The following is an 8,643-nucleotide window of genomic DNA, read 5'->3' on the forward strand; positions in this document are numbered from 1 at the left end:
GCTCAATTCCAGCTCTCAGAGCACCCTCTGCTGGCTGGTGTCTCTCCTGCCTCAGCCCCTGTGTTCCTCCTGGACTCCAGTGCCCTTTTTCTCAGGGTTCTGTCCCAGCAATAACCCTACACTCTGTCTCTCCCCTCCCAGGGGAACTCCCAACCCTCTATACCCACCTTGCCTCAGTGGCTACTGCCAGTCATCATCTAGCCCCTGTTCCCTGGGGCAGACTACAGTCTGTAATGGCCACTCATCATTGGCAAGGGGGTTGGACCAGCTGCTTCTGCCTATTCCCAGGCTATATCTCTGCGGCCCCAGTACCTCTGCTGGCCTTTAGCCTAGGGAGTTGGCAGGCTAGAGCTCCCCAGCTCCTCTTGCCTTTTCCCACCACTGCTCTGCTTCGGGTACCCTTTGCTCCCAAGCAGCTGGAGTGAGACTCTCCCAGCTCCTGGCTTCCAGCCCTCTTATCAGGGCCAGCTGGGCCCTAACTGAGCTGGCCACACCTGTGGTCAGCTACTCGCTCAGCTGCTCTCACTTTTTTTTATCCCAGCCACTGCCCTCTCCAGGGCTGCTTTTTAACCCCTATTCTGCTGGAGTGGGCAGCCACACCACTACCGGCTCCCTTTCTGGTCCACACCAATGTCCCTCTGCTCCCCAGTGAACCAGGACTTAAATAGCTATAATCAGGCCCTTGGTGTTTCTCTCTAATATTTCAGCTTCTTCTGCTCTTTGATCCTGAATAAAGGTAATAATCAAGTGTTACCATAGGCCTGGATGTGATGTTACAATATTAGTTTAATACTTCATTGCAGGATTAAAGACCAGGACAACATAGGATTCAAATGGGGGATATTTTGTTTGTTTGTTTTTCTTTTAAAAAAGGATAACTGCAATGATTGCAAAAAGAGCACCGAAGAAATTGTTGTCTAAATTTATTTTCTTCTTTTTCAAGTCTTCTCCAGAATATAAAATCTGTTCTTAAGAAAATTTCACTCGAGGATAAATCACTGGCAATAAACACCTTTTCCTTTGCAGATGGTTTATGATCACTGACATTGTGAAATCTGACTAGCAGGAGGTGAGTACATATCCTAGACCACCTTGTACAACAGGAGACAAACATAAGTGATAAATATGCATGTGTTCCAGATATTAATTAAAGAGCACCATTGCCTTGAATCTATTTGCCAGGACTATTCAAATCCATTTCAGTTCAAAAGCATTCATGTGAGGGGAAAGAAAGGAGATTCTCATGTTTCTTTGAATTTAATTCAGAGTAAAATTTCACAGATTTATATTGGAAAACAATGTTTAAGAATTGTGAATTTTGGTTGATTTGTGCTAAAAAGAAACTTACCATTTTTGATAATTGTTTCCTTTGACAGTTAAATTAATTTTCTACTTGTACTTCTTGTTTTAACACGTAATTTAAGGCAACAATTGTTTTGAGTGTCTCTCTGTCCTACAGGTTCTGTGATTTCTGTCACATCAGGATTTACAACTGCGACAGCACTGGCTGTTAATCTTTGGAAATCAGAGTGACATGAGAAAGGTCTGTAGGCTGATGACTGTTGCCAGTGTGGTACTCCAGACTCAGCTGCTGTATCCTACTAGATTGTAAATTCACCTGCAGTGAATTCACTTCTTCTCAGGGAAGTCCCAATGGGTAGTTATAGGCAATTGCTTTTCCTTCCCAAGGGTCCTCAGATGTGTTATTATGACGTGTCCTGATTTGGGCACAGATTCAGGAAAACCTCACTATTCAATACAGCATTTAAGCACATGATCAACTTTAGGTACATGCTTACATCCGATTGTGACCTCAGTGTTATCTTGAATACGGATGGCTTGTTTTCTTTCAGTTGTACTTCAACAAAAATTTACCAGCCAAGTCTAGCGAAGCCCTTAGCTCTTACCTGACTGTGAAATGATTGTCAACGTTTGTGATATTTGGAGCAGGAGTGATAATCCTTAATCAAATTTGATAGACTCATTATTCTTCCAGTCTCTGACTAAGACCCTGATCGTTCAATGAGCTCCATGTGGATGGACCCCTGCACCTACATGGAGACCATTGACTTCAGTGGAGTCCTGTGTTCATGCCGAGATTCACCTGCATGCAACTCATTCCAGGATCTGATCTTAAAGAGGTATCTGGATGAAAAGTAACTGGCTGCAACTAAACTAAAACACAGAAGTAACTGTGGGTATTAACAGTGGGAAAGCCATTTTGAGGAATGGGGTAGAGGTAACATTGAGTGTGCTGAAAAACTGATTTGTAATGCTACCCACTACAAATATATTTATGTAATTTATTGTTTTGTTTGATATTTGTAAATAAGGACATAACATGTCATTTAAATCTTTGGTCTTTCTACTAAGTCTATCAGGCCTGGTCTACACTAGGAGTTTATGTCGAATTTAGCAGCGTTAATTCGATTTAACCGTGCACCCGTCCACACCAGGAAGCTAATTGGTTCGACCTAGAGGGCTCTTTAGTTCGAATTCGGTACTCCACCCCGACGAGGGGAGTAGCGCTAAATTCGACATGGCTATGTCGAGTTAGCCTATGTGTGGACGGAAATCGACCTTAGTAGCTCCGGGAGCTATCCCACAGTGCACCACTGTGTTGACGCTCTGGACAGCAGTCCGAGCTCAGATGTTCTGATCAGCCATACAGGAAAAGCCCCGGGAAAATTTGAATTCCTTTTCCTGTCTGGCCATTTTGAATCTCAGTTCCTGGTTGGACATCGGGGCGAGCTCAGCAGCACCGGCAGCGATGCAGAGCTCTCCAGGAGAGGGGTCCATGCAATCTCAGAGTAGAAAGAGGGCCCCAGCATGGACTGACCGGGAAGTCTTGGATCTGATCGCTGTGTGGGGTGATGAGTCTGTGCTTTCGGAGCTGCGCTCCAAAAAATGGAATGCAAAGACCTACGAGAAGGTCTCCAAAGCCATGGCACTCAGAGGATACAGCTGGGATGCAACGCAGTGCCGCGTGAAAATCAAGGACCTGAGACAAGGCTACCAAAAAATCAAAGCGGCAAACGGACGCTCCGGAGCCCAGCCCCAGACATGCCGCTTCTACGAGGCACTGCATGCCATTCTCGGTGGGTCTGCCACCACTGCCCCACCAGTGACCATGGACTCTGAGGATGGGATAGTGTCGACGGGCAGTTTCTCGGCGATGTTCGCGGATGGGGAAGATGAGGAAGGGTTTGTGGAGGACGAGGCAGGCGACAGCGCTTACAATACTGATTTCCCCGACAGCCAGGATCTCTTCATCACCCTCACAGAGATCCCCTACCAACCCTCCCCGGCCGTTAACCCGGACTCTGAATCAGGGGAAGGATCAGTCGGTAAGTGCTATAAACATGTAAACATTTATTTTTTTAAAAACAGGAATAAAAACTATATGAAAAGAAGGTCAATACATATAGGGATCGAACAGAAATCCTCTTGGGACACTTCCACGAAGCTCTCGTAGAGGTACTCGAAAAGCCTCCGCAGGAGGTTCCTGGGGAGAGGTGCCTTATTGGGTGCTCCGTGGAAGCACACTCTTCCACGCCAGGCCATCCTGAGGTACAGTGGGAGCATCGCCTCCACCAGCATGGCAGCATAGGGCCCTGGTCTGTGCAGGGATTCACGCAGCATGCGCTCTCTGTCTGTCCTAGTGACCCGCCTCAGGGTGATCTCGCTCAGCGACTGATGCATCTAATTAGGGGAATTACTGTAATGTTACTATTGTGAATGCTTGACTTTTCCTTTGCATAACAATGACCGTCATTTAACAGCCACGTGGTGGAGGCTGCAGAGGGAAAGCATACAGGGATCTTTCCCGGGGACAGCCGCGAGGGGCTGGAACAGGGTCAGACTTTATGCTTTCCAGATTGCCTGCAGCAGGAGGGCACTGCTATCCATTAACTGTTAAGCAGCCTAAAGTTTATGGCTTACCAGGCCTGGCTGCTACACGGATTCTGCTGTCCTGCCCCGCTTGTCCGATCTCCAGTGCAAGACCCCAGGCAATGAAAGCGAATGCCGAAAATTCGAACTTGTCCTGAGAGCACATGAGATAGGTGCCCTGTATGGTCTTGTTCACAGAAACTGAGTAGACTGTGTTCAGTGTTCGCAAACATGTATCTTTGCAAGGAAATCACTTCCTTTTTCCCATCACACAGCTGCGGCTCTTTCCCAAACTGCCCCGGCATCCCCCTCACAGAGGCTGGCGCAGATTAGGCGGCGAAAGAAAAAGACTCGGGACGAGATGTTCGCTGAACTGATGGCCTGCTCCAGAGCCAAGGCGGCCCAGCAGAGCCAGTGGAGGGAGACCCTCTCTCAGCAGCAGCGCTCACACAGCGAACGGGAGGACAGGTGGCGGCAGGAAGACCAGCAGGCGACTCAAACGCTGCTTGGACTAATGAGGGAGCAAACGGACACGCTCCGGCGCCTTGTGGATGTTCTGCAGGACCGCAGGCAGGAGCAGAGAGCCCCCCTGAACTGTATCTGCAACCGCCCTCCCCCGCCACAAAGTCCTGTCCCCCCCTCACCCAAAATCACAAGGAGAGGCGCTAGGGGCCGTGAAAACTGTCACTCCACCCCAGCAGAGCGCTCATGTACCAAACAGCTCTCATTCCCTAAAGTATGAGAATTGCTTCCCTTCCTGGCTCACCCGATCCAAAATCCCAGTTTCATCCCCCAACTGTGTAGTTGAGTATTAAAAATAGTTTGCTGTTCATTACTGTTTCCGTCATGTTTCTTTGCAGAAGACTTTGTGTGAAGGGGAGATAGGGGTTTGTTAATTGCATAGGACAGCCACCATTACCAGGGTACAGACATGGGGGCAGGATCAACAGCAGGTCACACACAGAGTGCAGTCACTAGGCATCCGGGTCACTCTGGGAGGTGTCTGCTGCCCCAGGTCAGTCTGGGAGGTGTATGCTGCCCCAGGGTCCGAGCGCCTGGCATCCACAAATGGCAAGGCAGGCTGCCCTTACCATGCCCTTCCACCCTAGCCATGAACCTCTCCGATGCCCTGAGCCGCAGCCAGAGCCATCATCCCCCTACACCTACTCACCCTTCCCACACATCCCTCACCCCTTCCTGCAAACCCACCCCTTCCTGCACACCCTCCTGTAACCGTCCTCCCCCCAGAGACCACTGTAGGAGCAGGAGCCTGTCAGTCCTCGAGTGTAGAAGCGGTCTGTACATCACTGCACACCGTACCCACCACAGTCTGCGTCCCTGTTTGAACCCTTTAACGCGAATTCGTTAGTAAAGAAAACTTTGTTAATTAAAAATGTTCCAATAACTTTATTTTTAAACATCTGTTGGAAGGGGGGAAACATGGTGAACGGGGTATGTAACCGCTGAAAAAAGTCAATAGTAACTGAAACAGGGGAAGGTTCAGCTTCTCTGTAAAGAGACTGGACAGTCATAGGTTACCCTGCTCTCTGAGGAACCTAGCTTTCAAAGCCTCCCGGATGCACAGCGCTTCCCGCTGGGCTCTTCTAATCGCATGGCTGTCTGGCTGAGCGTAATCAGCAGCCAGGCGATTTGCCTCAACCTCCCATCCCGCCATAAAGGTCTCCCCCTTGCTCTCACAGAGATTGTGGAGCACACAGCAAGCTGCAATAACAATGGGGATATTGGTTTCGCTGAGATCCGAGCGAGTCAGTAAGCTCCTCCATCTCCCCTTGAGACATCTGAAAGCACACTCCACCACCATTCTGCACTTGCTCAGCCGGTAGTTGAAGAGCTCCTTGTCACTGTCCAGGGCGCCTGTATAGGGCTTCATGAGCCAGGGCATTAGTGGGTAGGCTGGGTCCCCGAGGATCACTGTAGGCATCTCCACATCCCCAACAGTTATTTTGTGGTCCGGGAAGAAACTACCTTCCTGCAGGCGTCTAAACAGACAAGAGTTCCTGAAAACACGCGCGTCATGAACCTTGCCCGGCCACCCGACGTAGATGTTGGTAAAATGTCCCCTATGGTCTACCAGTGCTTGCAGCACCATTGAAAAGTAGCCCTTTCGGTTAATATACTGGCTGGCCTGGTGGGCCGGTCCCAGGATAGGGATGTGAGTGCCATCTATAGCCCCACCGCAGTTTGGGAATCCCATCGCGGCGAAGCCATCTATGACGACCTGGACGTTTCCCAGGGTCACTACCTTTGAGAGCAGTAGGTCAACGATTGCGTGGGCTACTTGCATCACAGCAACCCCCACGGTAGATTTGCCCACGCCAAAGTGGTTCGCTACTGACCATAGCTGTCTGGCGTTGCAAGTTTCCAGAGGGCTATGGCCACTCGCTTCTGCACACTCAGGGCTGCTCGCATCCGGGTGTCCTGGCGCTTCAGGGCAGGGGCCAGCAAGTCACACAGTTCAAGGAAAGTGCCCTTACGCATCCTGAAGTTTCGCAGCCACTGTGATTCATCCCAGACCTGCAGCACTATGCGGTCCCACCAGTCCGTGCTTGTTTCCCGGGCCCAGAATCACCGTCCCATAGCATGAACGTGACCCATTGCCACCATGATCTCCGCGGCGTGGGATCCCGTGCTTTGTGAGAGGTCTGTGCCACTCTGAGACTTCATGTCCTCACCGCGCTGCCGGAGCCTCCTCGCCCGATTTCTCAGCAGCTGACTGTGGAAGAGGTGGACGATAAGGTGCGAGGAGTTGACAACGGCCATAAGTGCAGCGATGATCGCAGCGGGCTCCATGCTCACAGTGCTGTGGCGTCCGCGCTGTCACTGACCAGAAAAGTGCGCTAACAGATTTCCCGCTGGCGCTTTCAGGGAGGGAGGGCGGGAGTGACGGTTGAATGACGACAGTTACCCAAAACCACCCTCGACACATTTTTCCCCCAGCAGGCATTGGGGGCTCTACCCAGCATTCCAATGGGAAGCGGGGACTGCGGGAACTGTGGGATAGCTGCCCAGAATGCACCGCTTCCAATGTCGACGCTTGCCCCGTTAGTGTGGACTCACAAAGTCGAATTAGTGTCCTTAGTGTGGATACACAAATTCGACTTCATAAGGTCGAATCCACAAATTCGACCTAAGTTAAATCGAACTACTCTTGTAGTGTAGACATACCCTCAGTTAGTACCAGTTGTAGTGATGGTTTTCTGATGTATGTCAAGTTATCCCCTCCAGAGTCCTTATGAAGATTTTTTAATAGCTAAGAGAATGCAGTGCAGGTTTTGTAGTGAAACCAGTGCATGCCAGTCTGGGATTTGGGGTGTTTAGTCAAGCCAGATATGTTCAATGCAGTTTGTAATTACCAATGACTCATTAACAAGACAAGACTCAGGGCTTTGATTCAAGAAATTCCCAATTACCTGAGACAAGTGTCCACTAAGAACTGGACTGAGACTACCAACCCACCAAACAGCAAAAAGATTTTAACAACTTTCTGATATCAAGCTGGCATAGGAACCAGCAATGTAGCAATAAATGAGTCCATTACTGATGCCCTGAACCATGTAGGCCCTCCAACAAGTTGTATTTATTCTGCTGTTATTCAGCTATGCAATGGCATCAAGTCAACAGATGAAAGGCTCAATACTGGGCTAAGAATTGTTTAATGTAAATTAAATTGTATCCACCCTCAACATGGCTACTTATCTCGCACAGTTTTAAACTGAAACAGATTCTCTTAAGATTAAAAACAAAACAAATGCTCTTTTAAAACCAGATAAACTGAATTATTACAAATTATATGTGTCTCAGTTCTAAATCACTAATTGCTCTCAGAGTAGGAGATTAAAAGACAAAAAAAATAACCTAATTATGAAAGATTTATAGTGGAGATTTGAATTATTTCTGTGCTCAGGGTAAAATAGCATAGGATTGAATGCTTTTTAGTGCTCCACTGCACTGACCATGATGATGACCAGAAATGTTAATTTGCATTAACCTGCCATAACGCAATTACATATTTTTTTTAATTCCTGGAAAAAAACAAAACACCTTGGGTAACACTATCTTGTTATCTGAAAGCATCTTGCTAATTGATAGTGTGAATAAAATATATGGTTAATTATGAGGTTTCAAATAACATTTTGCCTACACCTGTACTATGCAAAACTGTGAAAATTTCAATTGCTTCTATGAACAATGAGCATCTTTTTATAAGCAAATCCTACACTACATTTGTGAAGGGAATACTGAATATAGGTAACTATACTATTGGGGCTTGCTGATCTCTTAGCTATCATCAGGGAAGCTGCAAAATATTTTTAACAGAACTGAGCGCTCAAGGGCAAATTCTGCCTCTAATACTATTGATTTGCATTCAAGTAACCAAGGATAGAATTTGGCCTGAAGTAACTAGCCTGCGTTACTGACATATAACCTCTATATTACCTTTTGTTTTACAGGGAGCGCAACATACAGCACATAGGAGAAGTACAATGAAAAGCAGTAAGCAAAAACAAACTAATGGGGTCAAATCTGTTCTCAGCTAGACAAGTGTAAATCCAGCGTAAAGCCATTGAAGTTTACATTGGATTTATACCAGTGTATATGGGAGTAGAATTTTATCTTTTATCTCTTTGACCCCAGCTCTGCAAGGGGATCCACACAGGGGGATCTCTGTTCGACATAGAATCAAAACACATGGTACCTTTTTCAATATTTCACCCTGTGTAGGAAAACACA

The 8,643-nt window shown here is 47.6% G+C and overlaps 1 long non-coding RNA gene across 1 annotated transcript; it reads left to right on the forward strand.

The window, feature by feature from the left end:
- Positions 1-940: 940 nt before the first annotated feature.
- Positions 941-8,427, forward strand: LOC123375539. The gene is made up of 3 exons (XR_006581508.1): positions 941-1,069; positions 1,460-1,543; positions 8,364-8,427. It is a non-coding gene; the product is annotated as an uncharacterized LOC123375539 (long non-coding RNA).
- Positions 8,428-8,643: the final 216 nt, after the last annotated feature.

Source organism: Mauremys mutica, chromosome 1 (genome assembly GCF_020497125.1).
Source record: "Mauremys mutica isolate MM-2020 ecotype Southern chromosome 1, ASM2049712v1, whole genome shotgun sequence".
Lineage (NCBI taxonomy): Eukaryota > Metazoa > Chordata > Testudines > Geoemydidae > Mauremys > Mauremys mutica.